General features: G+C 37.3%; 1 protein-coding gene across 1 annotated transcript in view; it reads right to left on the reverse strand.

Moving 5' to 3' along the window:
* The window catches only part of SPON1 (spondin 1), a 358,480-nt gene extending 339,564 nt beyond the window's left edge, over positions 1–18,916 (reverse strand). The window contains exon 1 of the mRNA XM_074884793.1: positions 18,815–18,916. The gene's annotated coding sequence lies outside the window, so the exon portion shown is untranslated. The remainder of the gene's footprint in view (positions 1–18,814) is intronic.
* Between the last annotated feature and the right edge of the window lie 6,819 nt (positions 18,917–25,735).

Consider the following 25,735-nt stretch of genomic DNA (forward strand, 5'->3'; position numbering starts at 1 on the left):
ATATATGGCAAAATAGAGAGCAGATCCCGGAAACTGGGGTTGCTGGTCTTCTGGTTTAACGGAAAACCTACAGCACTTGGGTCTGGAACATGCAGCTCACCAATACATGTCTGCTAGGAGAGATGACAACTGTGACTCCTCTTTAGGGCTGCCCAGTTTAGTGTACCACTCCCACCCATACTGGGGCTGCATCAACCCTACTGTTTCTGAAAAAATTATCATCAAGGCTAAGCATCCGATATATTTGATGAGGTCAGCTAAAAATGCCTGAGAAAAGCCAAACAAGTGAAGATGTAAGTAGTTTCAAATATTGAGTCTGATTTTCCATTACCTTGCATCTTTTATCATTTACATCTTTGCAAAATGGTATCAGATCAAAACAGACTCTTTGGAAGTAGCCATGTTATTTTATCCACACTTTGCAAGGTTCTAAGGTATCAGAGAGTCTGTCTTCCTGACCTCAGAAGTCCATAAAAGAGGCATCAGGAGACATTTTAAACTAAAAAACAGAGTACCTAATCTTCTGACATTTCTTCTTTAAGAAACTGTTCACAAGGAGACCAAAAAAAAGTGCTACTGTATGCCAAGAGAGGGAACATACACTTGTGAAGCAAATAATCCTGTTGAAATGAAGTCCCCATCCAAAATACACTTTCAAGTATAATCTTGGTATTCTTGGTTCCTATGAATAGGAATTTTTTTTTTTAATTTGCCTTTATTCTTAGAAGAATGCACTTATCTAACTTGAAAGTAAAAGTAGATAAAAAGCTTAGAAAACTGACAACTACTGATTTTTCAAAATGCAAGACACTAACAGGAAGAAATATGCAGAGAGTTATTGATATCTGTATATATATCTGTCTATATATAGGTACACACACACAAGTAGCTAAACTACAGATGACATAAAGATTTGATTAGGGTTTAAAATTCAGAATTTGAATAACACCTCCTGCCCAATTTTCCTAAATGTTATTTTTTGATAGTCAGCTAATGTGATTTATTTTTCCAGCTGTTAATGTCTTGCCTCTACTTTTCTATTGTACCACAGGACAGGAACAAAACACTATGGACAGCTTTGGCAGAACACTGGCGACGCGGAAATAAAAACTCACTGAAAAACAAACACCTGCATGTTTTATTCTATCTTTTTTGTGATTACACTTGAAACTTTCAACAATATTTTTTTGTACTTAATTTCCCTTTTTAATTTCTCACATAGAAGATATTATTTGGCACTTGAGTAGCACCCCTGTAGTTTTGAATTCCTACACTGGAGAGGTGAACAGTTAAACTCCCATCTCTCCTGCTCTTGATGCTTGGCTGGGGACCATTTTCAATAGCAGGTTAGAAGGCAACCGCCCATCAATCCATAATGTAAGAATTATAATCTCCAAATAAAACAAGAAATCTTCCTTTTTGCACAAGTACTAAAATGTTTTCAAGTTTGCAACAAATCAATAAGTATTTCATTTTGCTATTTCTGAAAAAAAAAAAAATCTCAAGGGGACTTTGCAAGAAAAACCCAGTAAAGAGCAGCATGAAACCAATGGTCCTTTCCCATACACCTGAGTTTACAGCAATTATGACTCTTATCTGGGGTGTGAGATGACTCTTGTTAAAATGCACCTCATATCTAATGTCTCCGTGATGAACTTCATCCTGCCTCTTTTACATGACAGAAAGAATGCTTTTACCATGCTGCAACGGATCTCTCAAAGTCCTAGTCCTCTTCAAGCTGTTCAATTTTACATGAAACACTGAAATATTCATTGGAACAAATAGAGAGCATTGAAAATGAGTCTATAGCTTTGGGGTTAGGGCACTCAGTTGGCAGGGCAACACCTGAGTGTCAATACCTTTTCAAATGAATATTTAATTATTTATACAAAATCGAACAGCTGCAATAAGAGAGAGAGATATCTCCTGCCAAATGGGTTAGAGCACGTTCCAGAGACAATTTGAGGTAAATTATTCCAGAAAAAGCACTAGACGTATTCAGCCAAATCCAGCAGCTGAAGGAATTTTCTTCAGTGAGGAAGCATAGTAAATCTAACCCTGAAACGAGGTTTAATAAAACAGTCTTCTAATAATGGTAACAATTACAATGCTGATTAAAGATTTTGGTTTAAATGTCCATTACGTTCTATTATTTCCCTCTTATACAAACTGTGATAAGCCTTTTTATACTGTAAATCTGAATTTCTATATGTAAGCTGTTTGAAGTTATGAAAAACCTAAAAAAAAAGTTATTAGTTTTCATTTTACCTATTTATCTACTCTTTCCTTTTACTATTACAGTAACCCATAATACTTTAAAATAGATGGCTTAGCTTTTCCTCATTTTAAATATTGTTTATTTAATATCTTTGTAATTAAAATCGTAAGTCTTTATTGCCAAAATAAGTTTATTTTTTCTTTGAAACCCATGCTGATGTAAGTTAGGCAAGGTAAGGTACTGTGTTTTTCTAAAATCAAATAAAATAACATTGAGCTTTTGACCAGAGCTTGAAAAACTTTTCTACCCAAGTCAATATTCTGACAAATAAAGGTCAGGTGTGTCAGACACAAAACCATTTCAGTAAAATGAGACTGCAGTTGCTGATAGCTTCAGTTACCTACATTTTTGCAGGTCCAAACCAATTTTACCCCATTTTCAGCAATGTCCAAGAGGTTGTGTGTAGTTTCTCTAGCCGCAGAACCATTCACAGTCAGAAATGGAAAGAAAATCTATTTCCCAGAGTTCAGGACACAGTTTAGGAATCCCATCCTTAATTAATTTACTTAATCCTTTCTTGAACCCATTGATACTTTTGATCTCTGCAGTGTCATGTTGCAGAGACAACAATTACAATGCAATTGAATTCACTGCCTGGGATTTTGCTGGCATCTTTTTGTTTCATTGACCAGGCTCTCTCAACACAAACTCTGTATGTAAGATAAATTGCTTTGAAAGAGTATCTTTGTATAATATTCCTTCAGTGATTTTGGCTGGTTTTTAATACTAAAATCAATATTTAACCTAGTCACAAAAATGAAAATCATGAATAATTTTAAAATTCTCTCAACTGCCACAAACATCTGAGGGAAGTAACTGAAAAACTAAAACTAGCTGAAACAAGATTGGGAAAAAGAAATATAAGTGAGTGTGCCACAGCTTTAAACTAATTAAGGTAACGCATGAATTTATAGGATATATAATGGATGGCAGCATATACTTTACAGTTTACTGAGCTCTATCGATAAAGCCATCAACATTTTTCACCCAGACAAGGTTTCATGTTCCCGTTAAACAGCAAGCTAAACACATTCCATCTTCCTCTCTAGGACGCAATCATAGCCATCAATACAATTCCAAAGCTACATCCTTCCCTAAATGCCGACCGTGTACAGTAGAGAACCTGTCCACTTGTTTGCTTTTCCATTTAAAGCAAGCAGCAAAAGTCTTGTGTCTTAGCAGCAAACATACTAGAAACAATTTGTCAGCTTTTGCAGTTTAACACACACTACGGACCCTTTACTCTGCACTTTGTGAAACAGCAAGTTCAGATCAATCCATCAACATCCAGGACATTTCAATATTATGAAAAGCTACTTAGGAAAGCTAGATCACACAAAGCTTTGTTAACCCTACTTATCTAAAATAAGCATTGAAATTACAACCATCTTTTTAATTTATAACTCTTTTTCCTTCCTACCCTTCACCACAAACTTACATTCACTCACACATGCACACACTCTTACACCCCTTTTTACACCTTTTGTCTTTAACTGACTTTCATGCAGAATGAATAAAGCTGTGAAACTTTCTGCTATGAACAGCCCAATGGACCCAGAGACAGAACAGTCAAATTTCTGTAAAGCACTTTGGAGTATGTCTCCATAATGCCACTAGTTTGATTTTTTTTTTTTTATTTATTTAAAAAAGTAAGAAAATTCTGAGGTGAAGAATGGACATGTCCAAAGTGTCAGCAGAGATAAAACTTAGCATGTATGTGGAAAACACCTGCAGGACATTTCAGGATGGCTTCTCTGTAGAGCTGCAAAGGTTACCTTTTTGTTAATACCCAGTTTCTCACAATGGCTGATTCAGAAGCAGCTGTTACATTGAGGCATTTTCTTAGCTATTTTCCAATGGATGAATTAACTAAGACTGCACTGAAAAAATCTGAGGACTACTGGCCTTGATAAAAATATGAGATAAAACAAAAATCAAAGTTGAAATTCGAGATAATTTTGTGACTAATCTCAGATTAAACAGTCAGTCAGTTTTACATCTTTGTACAAATTATTTCTCTACCAAAGAGTAGAAGAAAAGATGTTTTAGATTAGCTTTTTTGGGTACTCTCTTAAGTATGATGAAAAAGTAATGAGCAAAAGTAATATTACACTTCTGGAAAAGGATCCTCAGTCACTGAAAGATAGGATCTAAAATGCCTCAATAAAAACCCCAAACATTTGAGACAGAATGGCCCATATATTTCCAAGGCAGAGTCAAACAAAAAGCAGCACATGGAGCAACCATTAGACAAGACAACCTGTACTATCCACCAAAAGGTTCAAGAAATGCAATTGATTTCCAATCATTTGCAAGTACAAACAAGAGAAATTGGCACCACCTGCTCAGATAAATCACTGACTGCAGCAACTCAATGCTGTTGCAGCTTTAACAATGGTATAAAAGTCCACACATTACCAAACCTGTGTTAACCCTGATTACAAAAGTCACAGACTGCAGATGGTAAATAAGAAAGAGAAAGGATGGAAATTTATCCTTACTAGAGGAAAATTATCCTTACTAGAGAATATGCAAATACTATAATGAGGTAAACTCACTGGAGACAATACCATTTAACAGTATGGGGGAAAGGCCACTTGGTTTTGGGTTAAAAATGTGACAAACCCTCAAGATGATCATAAGATTTCAGTAGGGCAGAGAACTGAAAAAAATAAGAAAGAGTTTGAGAGTGTATTCCAAAGAACAGCCAAGCACCAAAGAAATGAATCTAACCAAAACATGTGACATCTTAGAATTTTTTTATTTCTTTTGTAGCAAAGACTGAAAGCTTTTTGAGCAAGAGCTCCTAAAAGTTGGAAATTCTGTTCTGAAAATCTACACTGGGTTTGCGTGGCAAGGTTTTGGTAGTGGGGGGGGCTACAGGGGTGGCTTCTGTGAGAAGCTGCTAGAAGCTTCCCCCATGTCCAACAGAGCCAACACCAGCTAGCTCCAAGATGGACCCACCACTGGCCAAGGCCGAGCCCATCAGCGATGGTGGTAGTGCCTCTGGGATAATGTATTGAAGAAAGGGGGAAAGACCTGCTGCACAACAGCAATTGCAGCTGGGAGAGAGGAGTGAGAATATGAGAGAGCAACAACTCTGCAGCCACCAAGGTGAGTGAGGCAGGAGGGGGGAGGAGGTGCTCCAGGGCCGGAGCAGAGATTCCCCTGCAGCCCCTGGTGCAGCCCCTGGTGAGGCAGCTGTGCCCTGCACCCAGGGAGGCCCACGGGGGAGCAGAGACCCACCTGCAGCCCATGGGGGACCCCACGCCAGAGCAGGGGGATGTGCCCAAAGGAGGCTGTTTGCTGGCAGGACTTGTGACCCTGCGGGGGACCCATGCTGTTCCTGAAGGACTGCAACCCTATGGGAGGGACCCACGTTGGAGAAGTTCATGGAGGACTGTCTTCCGTGGGAGGGACCCTGCACTGGAGCAGTAGAAGAGTGTGAGGAGTCCTCCCCCTGAGAAGGAAGGAGCGGCAGAAACAACAGATGATGAACTGGCCACAGACCCCCATTCCCTGTCCCCCTGTGCCACTGTGGGGAGAAGGTAGAGAAAATAGTGAGTGAAGTTAATCCCAGGAAGAAGGGAGGGGTGGAGGGAATATAATTTAAAATTTGGTTTTATTTATCATTATTCTACTCTGATTTGATTGGTAATAAATGAAAATAATTTCTCCACATCAAGTCTGTTTTGCCCATGGCAGTAATTGGTGAGTGATCTCTCCCTGTCCTTATCGCAACCCACAAGTCTTTTTTTTATATTTTCTCTCTCCTGTCCAGCTGAGGAAGGGGAGCGACAGAGTGGTTTTGGTGGGCACCTGGTCCACCAGCATCCAGCCACAGTCAACCCACCACAAAATCTCAAAATAAAGAGAAGAGCCGGAATAACAACTAGAATTAGCCATTAGAAAAAGACTTATGTTTGAACCTTCCCAAAATAAAATGGCTAAGAGAAACATTGCAGTTCCTTGAAGGAGAAAACGGTTTATGACACAAAAGCATTTTATGCTGCTGAGAATACTACTATGCAAATATAAGCAGTTAATGTAAGAAAGTACAAACCACATATAATCCCCAAGGAAAGGACTAGCACAGCTTATTTTTAAATAAATATATCAATACATTTGTATTAGTGGCTGATGCACCACTATTTCCTTAAATGCACAGTCAGCTTTGACTTTAGAGTGTGGTTTTGGAGTTTTGTTCTTTAATGTTCTTCAAGTATTCATTCTTTAATTACAGCAAGGAGAGCTTAGCTATTGGAAATGATTTGTCCCTTAGGTATAAGAAATATGATAAACCAAAATGTACTTGTCATCAGTCCTCAGTCCAGAGATCTTGTGAACACAGAGCAATCAATTTAAAACACATTATATACCTCCAGTGTTTCTTTAAAGGAAAAACACCTTACATTGAAGCATTTTCTAAAACTGAACCTTTGTATATATGATGACTGACACTAAGCCACAATAGTTCACAAAATTTAAGTTTCAAAAACAATTGCCAAGATTATTTAATCATCTTTCATAGAACTCATACAACGAAAGAGGGAAAAAGAATTTTATGCATGCAATTTTACATGTTTCTTTTAAATTATTGTCTTTAGGAAATTTCGGATCCAGGAGAAAAAGCTATAAAATACTTGAGTGGGTTTTTTGGATGAAAATATAGAAAGAACAGTTGTTTAGTGTTATTAAGCTCTACTAATGCTTTCATTATAATTTTAAAAAGTCAAACATACGTAATTTGTCAAATATTGAGAGAACTGTCATTATGCTAATGCTCTTCATTTGCATTGTTAAAATGCAATTGTTGTTTCTTTGGTATGAAAAGGAAAATTGTATCTGGCAAAACATTTCCACCCCCACAACAGAGCAATGGATCATTTCCACCAATGTAAAATGAAGTGAGGTATTTCATTAACATAGGCAAAGCAGCTATGCATCATCAGTTTGAGTTCATGGTCAAAAGGAAACCTGTACTCTGTGTAATTTAATGAATAAAATAATCTAATATGTGACTTTATCAATTGCCTAATTCAGTTTTGTGAAGGACTTCCTAGCAGCTTAAACAAGGACAGAAAAGGAAAGTAACTCAAATGCTGAACTGCAGAGAGACAATAAGAAACAAAATGCAGTCATCTGATGGAGAACAGATACTATTGCCACAAAATTAGTAAAACTGAGACACAGCACCACAAAACTACACCAAATTAAACAAAAATTGTGAAAGCTGGAAATTGTGTTCAATGGAATGTTGATGGTATTTCTTAAGCTATCTCCATTTATTCATTTTCCCCAATAGCTAACCCATTCTCATGGTGTGAAAATTTCTTAATGGTCAAGATTTTTTTAAAATTTAGCCTTGAAAGCAAAATCTATAATTACTAAAGAGAGAGACAAAAGCAATTAATAGAGAGACTTCATATTTTGCGTCTGTTGTGACTGAGTGATTCCCCTCACTGACTGCATTGTCAGATGTAATATTGCACCTGAAAAAGAAAAACCAAATAAGCAATACTTTTTCCCCAACAAATGCTTATGGTGGCATCTCCAGTTTAACCATCAGAGACTAGAAAAGTAAGACTAGTGTAGTGTTCAGTATTAATCAATGTTTGGTTTGCAAAGTTTTCTTTTTTTCCCCTAATTCCAACGGTATGACAAGAGCTGTATAGTACATTACCCACAGTGTCTCAAACACGTATCCCATGAAGCCCAAGTAGCAAATACTACATTGTTCCATCTAAAGAAAAGTCCAGTTACACAAAACGAGCAATAACGTAATTCACAGATACTACAAACCTAGCAGTGAAATTTTGTAATGATGTTAAAGTGTTTTTCTGTCAGAGAGATATGGAACAGTGATTTTTTTCCCTTGATTCCAAGGAAATGTGGGTTATAACTTCACGCTGTTTATCTCCTCCAATAGCTTTGGAACACATTCCTCAATTTTAACACAATTTGACAGAGGGATATGGCCTCAGAGATATTATGTTCCCACAGGTTTTGTGACACTAAGCAGATGGCAAGAGGAGAGAGATCTTTACGTAATCACATTACATACCCCACTGGGAGAAAGGCTTCAGAGTATACATATGCTTTCTTAAAATACAGAGTATTTCCAGGAAAGAGAACTTATGCCCCAACCAGACAAACAGCTTCCTAGTTCTGGTGCTTATGAAGTTAACTTGCTATGAAGGAGAGGCAGTGGCGGAGACATGTTTATTTGTTATCTCCTACCTGACTTTGGAGATTTTCACTTCCTATCAAGTTTGACGACTTCAGTAGTAGCAATAACACTGACAGGTCACAATTCAAGATTCATTGGTGCAGTTCTGCAACATCACTGTGGTAAGCAGAGATCAGAACAGGATTCTTTTTCATTTCAGATTGGGTTTTTTTACAACTCATGACTGTATTCTGATATCTTCTAAATTGTTTTTCTCCAAGACTGTAGAACTTTAGCAGCAAATGACTATTTCCAGTGTTTATAGTACACTGTAAAAAAGTGTCAACTTTGCATACTTTTACCCTTCTTTTCTGAGGTTACTGACTAGTAGCGCTAGTCACAATTTTTGTGAAGCTATTCTAATATATGTTATTTTTAAACAAACATGTAGGAGTCAATATACCAATGGAAAGCATGAGGAGCAGTGTATTTCAGACAGATATATGCTGTTCCACTGGGGAGAACTATCTCGTGACTATGTGGGGAGTTCATAGCTACTTTAGCTGCCTACTGCAATTTATTTAAAAAAAAAGATTCATAAAACATTTCACTTCTTAATCAACATTACACTATGGAAGGTTGGATGATATGTGTGCCAAGGCCAGCATACAGCTGAATCTCCTCAGGGTTACGCAGAGTTGGAAGGAACAAACTTTCCTAATAAACTTATTCTTTTCACTTCTAAATAAACTGCATCTGCTCCACTTTCTTTGATTTGCCCCAAGTGTACAAAGACACAAAATCACCTTCTCCTCCTTAGCCAAACTTTGTTCCACCTTTCTTGTCAACTGTAATTTCAAAGCAGACTCACTGAAATTAACCAAAAACTTTTAAAGAGTACAAAAGCAGAACTGAAAGCTACATTTACAATAAATACCAATGTTCTCAAATTCAAACATATTTAAATTATAGGAGATAGTTTTCATGCAGAGCCAAATAGTATTACGATAAGTTTCTATCTGATTTTTCTATAACTACAGTGAAATTTGAAGCTGCCACAACAGTTTTAAAGAGAATGTCTCTCAGTTTGCACATAAAGTGCAGAATGTTGTTAATAATTTGTTGATTATTGGTAGTTTATATGCTTTGCAAACTTCATTAAACCATCAAGCCTTTTCTATACAAGCTTGTTTCTAAATGGAAAGCTTTATCATTTACATTGGTATAACTTCCTGCAGTAAAAGTAGTTCTCCAGTTTAGCTGACTTTTTGTATGCTGGATAACCAAATCTAAACCATAAATGACATTCTTAACAGTGTCTGCATGAAGAATAACACAGTTATACAACTCCAAATTCATACCATAGCTGATAGATGTATAATTTTCTTTGTAGGCAAGATTAGAAGGGAGCATCACCTAGGATGACAGGTGATTTTGTGTAATCAGACAAACGTGAATTTGTCTAAACAGACAAACAATATAAAATGCTTGGGGGAAAATCAGGCAAAGAAGTCTGTGTAAAATTTTATTTTACTGAGTTAGACTAAGAAATTTCAATATTACTAATGACTTTCATACTGTATACAGGGAGGTTATTCTCTTAACCTTCTGAGCATCTCCCTGGCTCTGAATATTAGGCCTCTCTTGAAATCTCACTTGTACCCTGTGCCCCCAAACTTTTGGAAAAAAGTGCCAATGTTCTTCAAATCCAATTTCATTTTCTCTTAGATGTTCTGTTAAAGTGTGTTTCATCCTTGAATCATCTGTTAAGGAAAGTTTAAACTGTGTTTTCATTCTTGTCTTTCCAGTCAAATGATAATTTAAAATGACTGATTCCAGATTGAGATGGTGAAAAAATGTCTCATGGCCTAAAGGTATAAAAGGTAACTTTGAGAGTTGCAAATACAAGAGCTGGAAAACTGTAAACAAAAAAAGTACTTCAAATACTGAAAAAAATCTGCATTTCTTAATGAATGACCTCAGACAGCTACTACAAATATGTCTATACTGCATACAAGATGAGTGACAACAGTATAATGAGATGTGCAAACTAATTTTAAACTGCTTAATCTGGATACCATTTATAAAATAATTATACAGCTCAGAGCTCAAGTTAAGCTTTCCTGCCCAAAAGCACCTCATTTGGCCTTTGGCGAGGATACCACTTGCAATACTGAGCATGAGGTATGTCTTATACCCTCTCAGATTGAGCTCCTCCTGTCCCTTCTGTTCATTGTGTGTTCAAACATCTACAGTGTTTAGAAAAGCTGTAGGACAGTAGCTCAACACAATTCATATTCCAACTTTGAAATGCAGAATTCTGAGTGCTTAATATGTGGGAAGCATACACAGTGAATGAAACAACCAGACTTCATATTTTCAGTTTGACAGCTAATCTGTTTTCAATTCTGTCTAGATATCTTGACTCTATCAAGGTTTAGGTCTTTCTCTTTTAACATTCAAACTCTTGCATGTCATCCCACCTGCTCTCATCTCAAGGTTTTGCATACCAAAGATTCAGTAGGTCTCAGTCTTCAACCTCTCGCATAACTAAAGGCATGCCTTTGAAAGATAGTTTCATAAATGTTCTCAGTTGGGTAGTCTCTCCTCAGAATTAATGTTGTTTCAAAAGCAAGTGCAGCACTTCTGCCAGCAGAAGACAAATTTGCTCTCTATTTTGAGCTTCAGATAAATCTTAAACACAGCTGAAAGCGTTCAAGTCATCAAATGAGAGCACATACAGCACTTGCATAATATCTATCAGCATATGGCTAGCAGAGCCTGCTTAGGTCACAAGGGTGGATCTTCACAAAGTGAATGAGCACAGTTTGTTCAGATTTTTAGGCTTGTTTAAAAAAAGATCTGTTTCAATTCCAGGACTAGTTATTTTCCTGTGTGAAATCCTGGCAGCATACCATTTTCTTAGAAGCTGTAATTTGGAACTGTGGCTTTTTTCCACTAATGGGAAAATCTCAAAGGCTTTGGGAATTTAGTGGAGATTATATATGCATTTAAAAATTCAGAGGATTGCTCCAACTGCCTGAGCTACCTGAGTTTGAACCATTTGTTCTTAGCTTTCACAAAAACAACTGGTAGGCATCGTTGTAGATTGGGTTTGAAATCAGGTATGTTACTGCTGGCTACATTTTTATGAGCCTTTTTTTTTCCTGTTCTGTTATAGGAAATAAATTTGTAATTATTTTCTCTATAACCATATCCTTTCCTGAAATAGTGAGTGTGCAAAACATGCTTATTTGCTTTAGTAGACAATGTGTTTATTCCTCCATATTTTGAAAACATGTATTTTCACAATTTTGTGTCCTCCCTTATAACCTGAGTTCAGCCGACAGCTGTCTAAGCAAAACAATTCATAAAAGAATCACTGGACCAGAGAGATATTGAAGCCTGCACAGAAAAACATTAAGAAACAGGACACAATATAGATAATCTGTGTGAGGGCAAGGCAGACAAATGATTATGGCAAATCTAGCCTTTGAAAGTATGCCAACCATCTGATTCAAAAATTGAGAGGACTATTATAATATATAGCATGTTATTTTGTTCTTCTGTGAAAACATGCCAATTCTTACTCTATAAAGTTGGTTTTGCATAGATTTGGAATAATATTTTTTATTTTGTCTAATTGATTATAACTATGTGACTGCAGGAAGGCACTGTCCTCAAAAACATATCCTCAAAATTACATTCCTGAGTAAGTCCCATGCAAATTAATTATGCTCCTAAATCCTTCCAGCAGCTTTCAAGCTCTCTCTCTCTCGCTGTAAGTTAAAATCTCATACTGTTTCTGTGGGACACCTCTCAGGTGAGAGGGATACTTCCCGCACCACATCCTAGATGGACACAGGGAGTTCCTACAGGTCTAACCGCATCTGCAATTTGCATCCCATTTTTCCTGACCACATCAGTTCTGTACACCCAACTGTACGTGTTGGATAGATGTTTTTGCTTCTTGGAAAAGCAGCATTTCTTAGAGGGGTGAAGATACCTGTTTAGGATGATGGACTACAAAAAATTCTTCTGTGCCTCTGCCTTATTTAAAAAACACATCCCCCCATAAATGCTTCAAATATTTCCAGCTTACTGTAGAAAATCCTTCTTACAGGTATGAATACTCCCCACCAGAATCCTCATTTTATATATGTACTTGACAAGGTAATGCCCTACAGAGATTTTCAAGCTAGCTGAAATTATAGAGAAGTACAGACTAAAAAACCATTGTAATATGAAGATAGGCAGACCTACAAGCTTACAGAACTAAACTGCTGTCAGTACTTGAGCTGGTCCAAGGTAAGGGTACATAGGCTAGCTGATATACCCTCTGCTACATGTGGAATTAAAACCATTTTACTGCACCATTCCTGTTGTTTAATTTTAAAGCAACAAATTAAAGCTTAATAAACCTCTAATTATCTTGCTTTATCATAAATTATTTAAAAGACATTTCACATATTCCACAGCAAACTGAAATCCTTCAGTTCTTTGGCACACAAATAGCTCATTTCAAATATTTACGGAGGAACATGCCAGAAACCTAGTTCAAAGGAAATTTGACAAATCAGAAAAGTTTTCCTAAAATATAATCTCAAACATATGCTTCCTTTAGCTCATGCAATTTCTGAGTGCAGGCTGAAACTGATAGCTAATGAAGAATGAACAGAAAAAGCTACAAGTTTAATATGAAAATTAAATACTCTGTGAAAAGATCAAGTTTCATTTCCATTAAGGAAGAAATTCATCTTTAGTTCCAGTGGAAGCAGGACTGACTTCCAAATGGTGCCAGATTTCACTGATGCAGTGCTTGACATTAGGGACACAGTGAGGAAGATACAGTGCACCACAGAACATAGGATTTAAAATGTGCTTTCTATTTGGTATTCATTTTTAACAGTCACTTTGGATCCAAACCTAAGTAAGATTGCTTAAAATTGAGAGTTAAAAGAAAGAAACAAAGAAATCTGTGGTTTTAGAAGAAAGCTTGATAATATTTAAACTTATGTTCAGTGTTTTCATTACTTTTTTTTCAGTCAGAAAAGTCAGGCCTCCTTAGTGTTAAGCTGTTATAGTACAACATTATTCAAATGCAAAAGTTTTCTTCCTCTTTACCGTGCCTTGCTTCTTTATGCCCAACAGTGCTTTCAACTCATCACTCAGTGTCAGAACACATACCAACATGTGTAACAACACATCTTCTGGAAAGAAAGTCCTCATATTTTCTTGCAGCATCAATCATTTCATCCTTCTTATAGTCAGACCTGAAGCTGATAACTGCACTGGGTTAAAAATGTGTTCTGAATAAATGTTCAAAATGATGGCTCCCTATAAGCTTTACAGCCTACTATGAAGTAAAACTTTTTTTCCAGTCTAAAGTCAGAAAAGATCCAAACCTACACTAAACAACCTTACTCAAATTGTAGTGTTTCACTTTATTCTACCAAAACTAGGAACCTGATGGTGTTACAGCAGCACAACAGCTACCTTATAATAGCTAATCATAAATAGCATCTTTTTCCTTCATCCCATCACCTGCTGCGCTCAGAGAAGTCTGCTTCTGGAGCAAGCCTGTTATTTCCACATTATTTATTTCATAATAGCAGTATTCCTGTTGATAATTTCTGTGAAGACTGAATGAAATACATGCCTAACAACTGATATTTGCTGCTCCCAAAAGCCAGCATGGTAATGCAGCTACATTTTGTGAACTGTTTAAGAGTCACATGGATCCCTTCCCCTTAATCCTGAACCTGGACTAAAGATGATGCAGGTGTTTGGTAAAAAGAAATTAGAAAGACTACATACACAATGTATATTAAGAGGCTCAAACCAGCTATCTGTTGCAAGTAAATTATGACATCATTTATTAACTCTAATCACACCTGGTCCAGATGCAGAAAAGATATTTTTAAATGCTGGTAAACAAGTTATAGTCTCAGTAAGAAAACTTGGTTAACAATCTCGTCAGTTTTGGTGAAGATATAAAATACCTTAGAGATGAAAACTAGATGTTTCAGAATTTGCCTGAGCTGTCAGAGAAACACCAGTAATACAAGTTAGAGAATCCACTTAACATCCCCTGCAGATCTGACATAGTACGCTATTTAATTAGAGTCTGACGGGATGAGAGGGAACACTATTGGCTCTGACAGATTCCTTCCTGCTGTTACCAAGGAAGTCTTTTACTAGAGAGGAGTAGGTATACCCTATTCCCAGAGAGAGGGCAGGATCCAGGCAAACAGATTTTGGCAGATGCCCACCAAAGCAGAGGAGGTGCAAGAGGCAACTTCCAGGCAGCGGCACTAATAGCCAAGGGGGCTCTTGAACCAGAGCTGCTGGGGACAGAATAGGGCAGTCACAATTATGTTGGCTTTATCCTGCCTTCTCTCTCAACTTCAGAGGAACTTGAGTCAGACAAGAGAAGTCATACACAAGGGCCCCAAACCAAGAAATTAGGAGAACTGTTCCTAAAGGATTACCCTCCAGCTCAGCTACACAGATGAGAAATTAAGAGCAGCGTTCACACAGGACTCGAGATCAGGGTCTGTGATAAACGTAGTACTAAGATTAAAAAGTATTCCAGATGTAAATGGTCCGGCGGTCTCTGTTAACAAGCAATTTAAATATACAGCATATATTTCAAATATATGATACAGTCATCATTCTTCACATAGTTATCCTTTTCCAGGGGATTTGGGCAGGTTTCAGAAGAGGAAATGAGCACAAATCCACTATTTGGCTGGATGCTTAAAACACATATTCTGCATCTTATTTGTAGTCCCTATGAAACCAAGACATACAACTGGAAAACTCTCCAGTTTCTCTACAGCTCAGAAAACTCTTTCTCCCTGAACACAAGATGGCTTTTCTTTCATAAAGCTTACTGCCAGAAAACAAAATTCTTGGACTATGCCTACTTATAGAACATTTAAATTTTCACAAGCCCCATAGTCACAACATGGTTCTATCTGAATGACAGTAAGATTCAGATACAGAAGAAATAACTCGGATTGTCAACAGATGTATCTACTTAATAATCTGAGCCTCGGTTGTTACTATTATTGATATACAATATCAATAAAAATCTCAAAATAAACTATGAATTATAAATAATAGATGAAGGCACATGTTTAAACACTCAAAAGTCAAGAAACTTCCAAAATACAAGACAGGTAGTTAGTGATAATTTCTCAATTATCACACAGCACTAGGTAGCCAAATAAAAGCCTTAAAAAGCCAGCCTTTATGATTGTGGTATGAACTCTGGCTATATATCACCCTCTGTACCCTCTCCTCCCTATTGGTCTTTCAGGTGTATCAGGAGATCAGAGCACTTTATCCAGAGTAACTTCTGACAAGCATTAAAGAATTCTCCAAAGGGACATATTGAAAATATAATCCCAGGATAAAGAGAGGAAAAGTAAACAGAGATTCACACTGGTTAAGTATTTGGCCTAGATTTGTCCAGTAGTATTTCTTTGCCTGTCCTGCTTGTTTTAACATCCTTAGAAAAGTTCAGATAAGGAATATTTTTAAATGACAACTATTTTTCTACAGCTTTTATTCTGTACATTGAAGATGTTTATGGGAATCTTAATACGGAATATCTTGACTTTAATAGCTTCTTGGCTTGATATTTTCCATTGAACAGACCATTCTGAGAAGAAGTATGTTTGTCTTCCTGATTTCCTTGTTTTACCTGTAAAGCTGAAACTGTGTGGAAAAGAGAGTCTGTAAGAACAAGCACCTATTAAATTGCAGAACATTGCTCTGTAGGGGCCAAAGAAAACTACTCTTCTTATAGACATTTGTTATTGATACATTTTCTTCCTTTTTTTAAACATCTCTCTTACTGGTTTTGTATCTTTTCCTCTTTTTCTTCCCCCCATCACTTGAATGACAGGAGTGCACTACAAACTCTGCACTACTCAACTCATTGCTTCCTTCAGACTCCTCATTAGCAGGTTGAATCACCAAATCTCTGGCCTTACTACCACCACCTCCCAACCCCCACCAATATTATTTATCTCCAGTAGTCTCCTTACAGACCACTGACACCTCTACCTCCCAGCAGAGACACAGCAATGCCAGAGAAGAACTCAACGTACTATACCCATGACACAGTTCTGTCCATCCCAAATGAATCCTGCTTAGAATACAACTCACAGCATCTCTGGGTATGATCTACCAGTTGAAAACCAGTGAAATACACATTCACAATGAAGCTAATTTGCTTCTGTTTATATAGTCACATAAATCCCCTAGTCAGCAGGAAAACCAAGATTGCACTACATGTGGAAAAGAAGGGTGTGCTAGTCTTCCACAGAGGGCCATAACAGGAAAAACTCCAGCATACAGGCAAGATGCTTCTGAAAATTAGTAAGGTTACCAGTTCCTCCTTTTTCAGCCTCCTGGCAGACAGATAGGTTTTGCCTTAGATCACATGTGTCATTGAACTGTGCTTTCTCCTTCCTGAAATACAGAAAGCTCTCCCTATTTACAATAAGTGTAGAGAACATACATATAACAAAAGTAAATCTAGATACTGAACCATAATAAGGCATAATTTGGCAGAAATAATCTATTTTTGAGTCATCTGCACAAATAAAATACAGCAACTACCTAAATTTAGCTTTAGCTTCAGATGAATTACACCACTGCTAAATTTAATCATATTCATTGTCTCTGTATTACTTTACCATGCCAGTGGTAGAAATTGCAGTATATGTTAGAGCATACCTCATTAAAAAAAAAATAGCTTCCAGCTACTGAACCTTACATTTGCATTATTCCCAAAATTCCATTCTATCATAATGACATTTGAAGTGAATTCAGAAAGAATTGCTATTGTTTGAATGAATTACCTCCTCTTATAAAGAAAAGATTGCCACAAGCGTAATTAATCTGAAAGTAAATCAGACAATATTTCTAGTACTTACTCGTAGTATTAATGAGATTTACTGTAGATGAAATTGGTAAAATTGGGAATAGCAGGTTCACAAAACATTGTATTCATGTGTTCCAGGAGATTTCAACAGAATGAGCAACAACAATCTCCAGAATACAATTATGCAAATACTTTATTATTTTCAATTAGTTTAAGTTAACTCTATATTAAGCATGCTCTCAAGAGCAAGAAGTTGGATATGAAATGTAATTTTTGTTTCGATATCAATATTGTTATCTTTGAATCTTTGTTTAATGATGAGACATTTATTTGACACTTGTTTGCCATCTCTTAAATCTGTTTGCTTTTGTCTGAGAAAAAAAGCAAGCTGTCTAGTCATCTTAGCAATAGAAGACACAATATCGTTGCTGTTTCATGTCACTCTGAAGTATTATTGGCTATTGGTTAACTATTTCTCTGTCATCCAGTAAACTGGAAGTAAAGAAATGATGAGTGGGGAGTTTCATATATATGGTAACAAAGGTAGTGAAAATAACAGAACATAGTGGAACTTTTTCTGTTCAAGCGTTGCTGGCTTAGCTGCTACATTTCAGTGGAGCTCCCACTGAATTCTACAGTCATAGAAAATAAGTCTGAAACAGCTCCTGAGAAGTCATTTATTACTTCAGCCCCATTTCAAGGCAAATATGCATCATATTCAAGTCCTTCCTAACTGGTGTTTATCTAACCTGACTTTAAAACCTCTGAGAATTAAAAGTGAAAAAGCTACTTTGCTGTCTTACCATTAGAAAGTTGTTAATATTTACCTCCATCTGTCTCAATGCAATTTAAGCTTAATAATACTTGTTCTGTCAATCATACACAGGGAGAACAAATTATGTCCTTCTGTTAAATAATCGCAGGTCATTAAGGTCTAAGATGTCTTGTCTGGATTTGTAACCTTTTGTTGCTTGCTCTTTATCTCTCTTCAGGTGGATCATATTTTGCTTCAAATACACTAAACTGACATAACCGTGGCCTCACTAATGCTGTGCAAAGCAGAGATGTTGTTTTACGCATCATCTAAGCTATAGTCATTTTCAAATACAAGCCAGCATGGGCCTGTCCTTCTTGCAATGATTTAAAACTGTAAAGTCACATTCAATTTACAAACCACTGTAACACCAAAATCCTTTCCTGAAGAACTGTTACTAATCAATTTATTTTCCCATCCTTGTTTGTGCTGTAGTACTACCATTCACAGCATCTTGCACATACTAGTCTCAAAACTAATACTGATTTTAAAATCACTACTCCAATTTGCAAAAACTATTTTTATATTCAAATGCTCTTCTCCTGCACATCTGTACACCCTCTCAACATCCATAATGAGAAAATATTTTAAACAAGAATTCCACTCTGCTGCAAGTAAAATAAACCATATGAAATAGAGCAGATTTGGACTTACAGAGGAGCAGGTCTAGGAACAGGCTTAGGGTTAGGAATCAGATCTCAGTTCTTCCTCCTTCCAGCTCTGTCACATAATCAGCAAGCAATGATGAGCAACATTCATTCTATAAACGCTTGATGCCATCTGCAAAAATAGGGATAAACAATTCATGTTTATTTTTAAATACCTCTCTGATATAGATGCAAAAGTATACATATAAGACAATATTTACAAATGATATGCCATGCAATTATTATGTTTATATAATAAAGTTCAAAATTATTTTCATGCCATCTGGATTGAGCAGGGGAAAAATATTTAAAGTTATGATGGAAATAGACTAAGATTTTAAAATAATTCCAGAAAATTCAGGTTACAGACTCTGATCCAGGACGTGGATAAGAAAACCACATTGCTGCCAGACATTGTCACTCCACATTTGGAGAGTGGTTTGAAACTGTGTTCTGACTTTGGGAAAACACTGCATTAGAGGTTTAAATCCATCTCTGTATAGATGACTATACAATATCAGTGTGACCAATGGACTTAAGTGCTTCCCGAATGAATATGATTTAAAGGGCTTTCCTTAGCAGAGATCCATACAAATAAAAGGGAAAAGGAATCAAGATACAGTGACTTTCCTGCTGTCTTAAGAACCACAGAATTACTGAACCATTATCTGCCAAATGCTGAACATATGAAGACAACTCAGTTGCTAGTTTTCCTTCACAGTGTGTCACAACCTAATGATCCTTCAGTGTTTTTTCTTTATACTGTTATTTTTCTAATAAATAGCATGAACTTGTTTCTTCTCACCCCCTAAGTAATCATTTATGACAATTTAGTTGGAACAATGTGTTGGTGTTATTTCTCTAGTTCCTCTACAGGAGATGTGCTGGAACATCTTTATCTCACTGACTCATACAGATACGATCTGTCATGTCCAAAAAGACACAAAATTGAAGAACCAGGGCACAAGCGCTTTCCAATTGTCTGCAGCATTTATTCTCTCAGTGAAGTTCTGGAAACTCGCACATCAAGTATGACAGCAATAGCAAGATTTAGGGATATTTGGAAACTTTTCACATTGGCTCCTCATAGCGTAAGTTTCTCACTTTCCAACCATATGTTTCTTGATTCTTATCCATTATTTCCTCTCTCCGCTGCGTAATTTTAAAGCTCTTCTTAACTGACTAGTGCTGTGGTTATACTTGTCTGTGTTTTATTTCCTGAAAATGTCTGACTCTAAAACCCCCAGACCATCCTTCCACATCCACCACCCAGCCAAATTTTGTGGATATCAGTTAAGTTCAGGCACTCAGCACCCAGGATTGAGTAAAATTAACACGGAAAATTTTAAAGTTTTGTCATTTGTAATGAGATGGCTTTAACTGAAGTATTGTTTAATATTAAAATGGTCAAAAAATACTAGGGCAATCTCAGGTTAAAGCAAAGGATGACTAGTCATATAAAACAATTTTCAACCTGGACATCTGCGGTGGGTTGGCACTGGCCAGCTGCCTGACACCCACCCAGCTGCTCCCTCACTCTCCCTGTCTCCCTGGACAGGGGGAGAAAATAAGATGTGAAAGTTTGTGGGTCAAGGTAAGGATGGGGAGATCACTTACCAATTACTGTCATGGACGAAACAGACTTGACTTGAGGGAAATGTAATGTATTGCCAATTAAACAAATGAACAAAAGGCAAAACTAACATGAGACCCCTTCCTCCCACTCTCCCCATTTTCCTGGGTTCAGCTTCACCCGTTCATTCCCAACTCTACCTTCTCTCCCCAGGCAGCGCAGGGGGATGGGGAATGGGGGTTGCAGTCAATCCAAAATTGTCACGTGCTCCAGAGCGGCCCTTCACCCAGGCTGTGGTCCTTCACGATAAACCTGCTTCAGTGCAGCTCCTCCACAGACCACAGCTCCTGCCAGGAGAACCCGCTGCAGCATGGGCTCCCCACAGGACACCGTTTTCTTCAGGAAACACCTGCTGCAGCCTGGCCTCCTGCCCAGCCGCAGGGGAATCCCTGCTCAGGCACCTGGAGCACCTCCTCCCCTTCATTTCCTCTGGCCTTCGTGTCACAGGGCTGTTTCTCACACTTCTTTCCTCACCCCTCAATGCCACACGGTGTTTTGCCTTTTCTTAAAAGTCTTCCCTGAGGCTCCACGACCTGAGCCAGCGGCTGAGGAGCTGGGCCATGTGTGGCGGGAACGCTGGAGCTGGCTGAAGCCAGCCATGTCCGGCATGGGGCAGCCCTGGCCTCCCCTCACAGCGGCCCTGCAGCCCTCGCTGCCAGCTCCCCAGGTGACATTATGGACTGTAACTTCCGCATTACATACTGGAACTAGGGCCTCAAGATCCTGATTTAGAAATTTTTTATAATATATCAGTTGTACCACATAACAAATATCCGACCAAAAGGCAGGAGTTCACCGTCTTGATTGCACACGTTACGTGCAACAGGGAATTGACTGGGCCTCATGGCCCTGCTCTGGAGAAGGCTAAAGACAGAGCACTAATATTACCTGTCATGGGAGGTAATACTGTAGAGCTAGAAATGGAAATCTGGACTAAAAGAAGATATTAAACTTTTACCTACTACTAAAAGCATGAACAGTTTTGTTTCTTTCACCTCTCAAAATATTTTAGATGCGTGAAATATGTTGCTAAAAATAAAAGGTTAGAGCAAGCCATTAGTGTTCAGGACACAACAATTGGCTCAAAGGGCTACATGCCACTGTAGTTGAGATTACAGTTCACACATCCTCCTGCTGCCTTTTATAAATTTAATCAAAAAATCATGGTTTTTTCTCATCAGTGGAGAAAGAAATAGGAATCACTTCAGCTGAAGAATAGTTAAATCAGGGAAAAAAATTGCCTCTGTAGCTACCTTGTTAAAAATGCTCCTAGCCTTGCTCAGATGGCACTCATTCTTGCTGCAACCTTTTAATAACAACTTGGGAGACCAGACATGAATAATTAGTGTTCAGAAGAAGTCATACCTGATCCTTTTTAAAATTATCTGCAGATGATGACATCACTAACAGTGTTTCAGAGACAACTAGTTGCCTTCTATGTGTTGTGTTTAATTTTTAATTGTGAAACAGCATATGGCAATGAGTTAATCTTAAAATAGGCAATTAACATTGTGATAAATTGTTCTGTAAACATAGCTTGCTAAAATAATACATAATAGGCTTCTCTTGTTTTGTGCAGTGTTGGATAATTGTGAACACTCACAAAAAGCAGCTTTATAGACATTTCCATCTGATGAGTATTTTTAGATCATTAATGTTATTGGCTTTGAAACCACTTCTGTCTTCTTTTGCACTGAAGAGGACTCCATTTCTCTCTCTTCTTGCATAGGTAAATTTAGCAGGATAGGCATAAAACGTTTTTCCCGTCTTACTCTGAATTTCTGCAGATTACTGCCACACTCTTCTACTTGTGTAACTGCTATGCACAGCTGAATTTGCTATGGTATTTCACAATGAGATGTTCTGACCAGTTAAAAGATGTTCCCTATTCTGACATACAAGAAAACAGAAAGAACCACCTCTCTTCCTGGTCTTACAGGTCAGCCATTGTCTAAATACTGTTATGTTCAGTAGGCATGGCTCTAATTTTAAAGTTGCTGGGCTGTGCTTACATACAATGCACTCATTCCTGCCCTTGATTCTACACAAAGCCTCACTCCCCAAAATCACTGCTGCATAATAACAATGTCTACATACAAATCAACGACACAGGAATATGAAAATCACTTCTAGTGGCTGTAAGTCTAGCAGCAAAAACTGCACCTCAGAGCATTTGTGCTCAGTTCCCGCAAGTAAATGGGAAGGTTGAAGGAGTCACAAGTTGTATTAAAGACACTGTAAGACTTGTGCATATTCACACTCTTCAGAGAATATTTCCCCAAAAAACACAACAGTGGAGGAAGGTGTATCCCTTGCTTGTAAAAGTCATGTTGCTACAGAGGGCAGCCCATTTCATCCTGGGCAGGGCAAGGGGGTGTCAGTGCCTTTTGTATTAGGTGCATAACCATAGCACAGAGACAGGAAATAGACCTGTGAGATATATGACATCTTCTGTTTATAAATCACTTATTTTCCATAAACTATGAAAATGTGAGACAGAACTAAGCTAAAGGAATTGTGAATAACTACAGAAGTCACTGCACTCACCAAGTTAAACCTGTCAATGGTCAGTGGCTGGGCCAAGGTTTATTACTTGGATTGAATCAGTTCAACTACATTTGAGAAGCTACATTTTGGACAGCAGTGTTCCCTTTCTGGAATACTGAACTACAAAACAAACTTTATTGAAATAGAACATACCTCATAATGAAAAGAAAAATTAATATTCACAGTAACTAAGTAGGAAGTGTTCTTCACAGAGACAGAGTTGAAAAAGACAACTGTATTTAAGAATTTGAGTTAAACAGAAATCTTTCCCACAAAATTCTCCATTAATTTATTTAATTTATCTACAATTAAAAAAGTGTGCTTAGATAAAGCAAACCAGATCCTGAGCATATCTAAAGAAAGCTGACAGCAACTGCAAGAATTCTGGCTTACTAGGTCTTCTCTTGCACAGTGAATGCAAGGTATTGCACTAGCAACAGGCTGCAGCTAAGAATAATTTAGAAAACTGGGATTAGCAAGACACTTATGTCTTCCATCTTGGATAGTATCAACTAGAAGAAGACCAAAGTTATTTTTATTATTAAAAAAATAACTTTAAGATTCTAATATGGGTTTAGAAATTGTTCTGCTGAGAACAAGAAAACATGTAGAAATCTTTTAAAATTAACATCTAGAGGAACAATTCTTCATTTTTTATAGCAAAAATTGTAAATATATCCTCTAACTGTGTTTCACTCACTTTTTTCCAACTAGACAAAATGACTTAATCTTTAGATAAGCTTATATATAGTGGGGAAGGAACAATATTTGCTTTCTGTTTCCTCCCCTTTTCCCTCATACAAAAGGACAAGCAAACAAAAAAGATAATATCATTTTGGCAGGAAAGCCTGCTACCTTTTAATTTTTGGATCTGTTTCTAACACAAAATATTTTATCTTATCAAGTATTACGTATTCTATGAAAAAGTAGAACAATTTCATATTCAACATTCAAATCTTTAACTGAATATAATCCAATGATAACAACTAATTTTTTGTTTATGTCAGTCCCCTGACACTAGAAAAATTTAATTTAGCATATTGCAGGAAAGCAGTATTTTCTTTCTTAAGGTCATATCATGCCCATAGGATATATGCTTACATTGAGACAATGTAAAGTTGTACTAAGTAGCACTACAGAGCTAAGCTTCTCCCTAGGTATACTGAAGGTGGATTTTGGTTTAGGGTGAGGGGTAAGTAATCAATAAACAATACTCAGAAAATGCACAAGAAATTGTACCAGGTTTTTGTACCAATAGAAACACAATGGTGAGAAAGTTGGGATTCAGGTGAGGAATTGATAACATACTGATAATATGAATTTTTAACAATTATGCATCCAGTAAAATATAAAAGATGAGCTGTAAAATAGAAAAGATGAGCTGTATTCAAAAAGGCTCTTTTTAATATGTGGCTACTAGCCTTAGGCCTGTCTTTTAGTCAAAGGGGAGAGAGAGACTACAGAGATAAACTCCAAGTGTCCAAGTTCATCTTCTGCCCTTTGGAGAAACCTCTCCACATTGACTGGAGAATCTACTCACCCAAGCACCTGTAAACTGCTCATACGCACTCAAAATAAGACAACAACTTGTAAATGTCTCAGAGTTACCATTCTTGAAAAAGATCCCAATTTAGCAGTTTGTCTATCCATATTAGGAAGTATATATAGTAAGTAAATAGTAAGCTACTCCTAATGTAAAGAAGAAATAATGTTATTCCAGTTATGTCAAACTTCTAGCTGTCACCTAGAAAAACCTCTGACAGCCTGGACTAGAAAGAAAAAAGAAAAAAGAAAAAAGAAAAAAAAAAAAAAAAAAAGGTATTTATAGGAAAACACGGGAGATATTTGCTAGAAATGAAGAGCATATTGAAGTTGGTAGGGCTGACTAGATAAACCCAATAGGGAGAGGAAGGCAGAGAAGGCAGGAGACAAAACACTTGGCTTGAATGACATCCAGACAGCCCCATCTGTACCTCATCTGCCTACACACACACTCTGCTTCATATTCCTGCTTCAGAAGTTTGAGCCTGAAAAGAGAAACCTCATATCTTTAACCCAGCCTGTAGCTATCTGATCTAGGTCTGCTCTACTTTTACTGGTGGATTATTCCTGTTAATCAATTGAATTTGTTTTATCTTGTGAGACATCAGTTCAGAGAAGTTTCTTTCCTTGGAGACTAAGCTGGAAAATCAATTTCCCTGTGTTCTGAGTAGGACAGTAGGAGCAGGAAGAGGAACAGGAATCAGGATAATCTTTCCATCCTGCTGTGACTGCTGCAGCCTGGCTTCTACACGATTTGTGGCGCAGAACCTGACCAATGGGGATTTTATTCAATTCAAGCTTGCTGAGCGCTGAAGCTGAGATCCACTACAAGAATATAAAATTCTACAGAGCTTCTCTCCACTCCTCATGATGAACATTGTTCCTACCAAGGTCTATAGACACTACTCTAAGCCTTTAAGAAGGGGGAAAAGGTGAGAATCGGATGCCCTAGTCACAGCAGATGAGGCTTTCTCTGAAGTCTGTTCCAAGGAAACAATCAGCAAAACCCACATTCTGACTATTGAGAGGTATTTTCAAAAAAACTCAATCCACAAATCAGAAGGAGGAAAATTTAGCAAGAGGCTATGAGATAGGAAATAAGGCCTGAGAAGAATAATGAAGACAAACACAGAAAAATGAGGAGCACTGAAAAGCACTGTGACAGAGCAAGGCTTTACAGATTCACATTCTCCATCAACCTCACTG

Source organism: Strix uralensis, chromosome 15 (assembly GCF_047716275.1).
Source record: "Strix uralensis isolate ZFMK-TIS-50842 chromosome 15, bStrUra1, whole genome shotgun sequence".
Lineage (NCBI taxonomy): Eukaryota > Metazoa > Chordata > Aves > Strigiformes > Strigidae > Strix > Strix uralensis.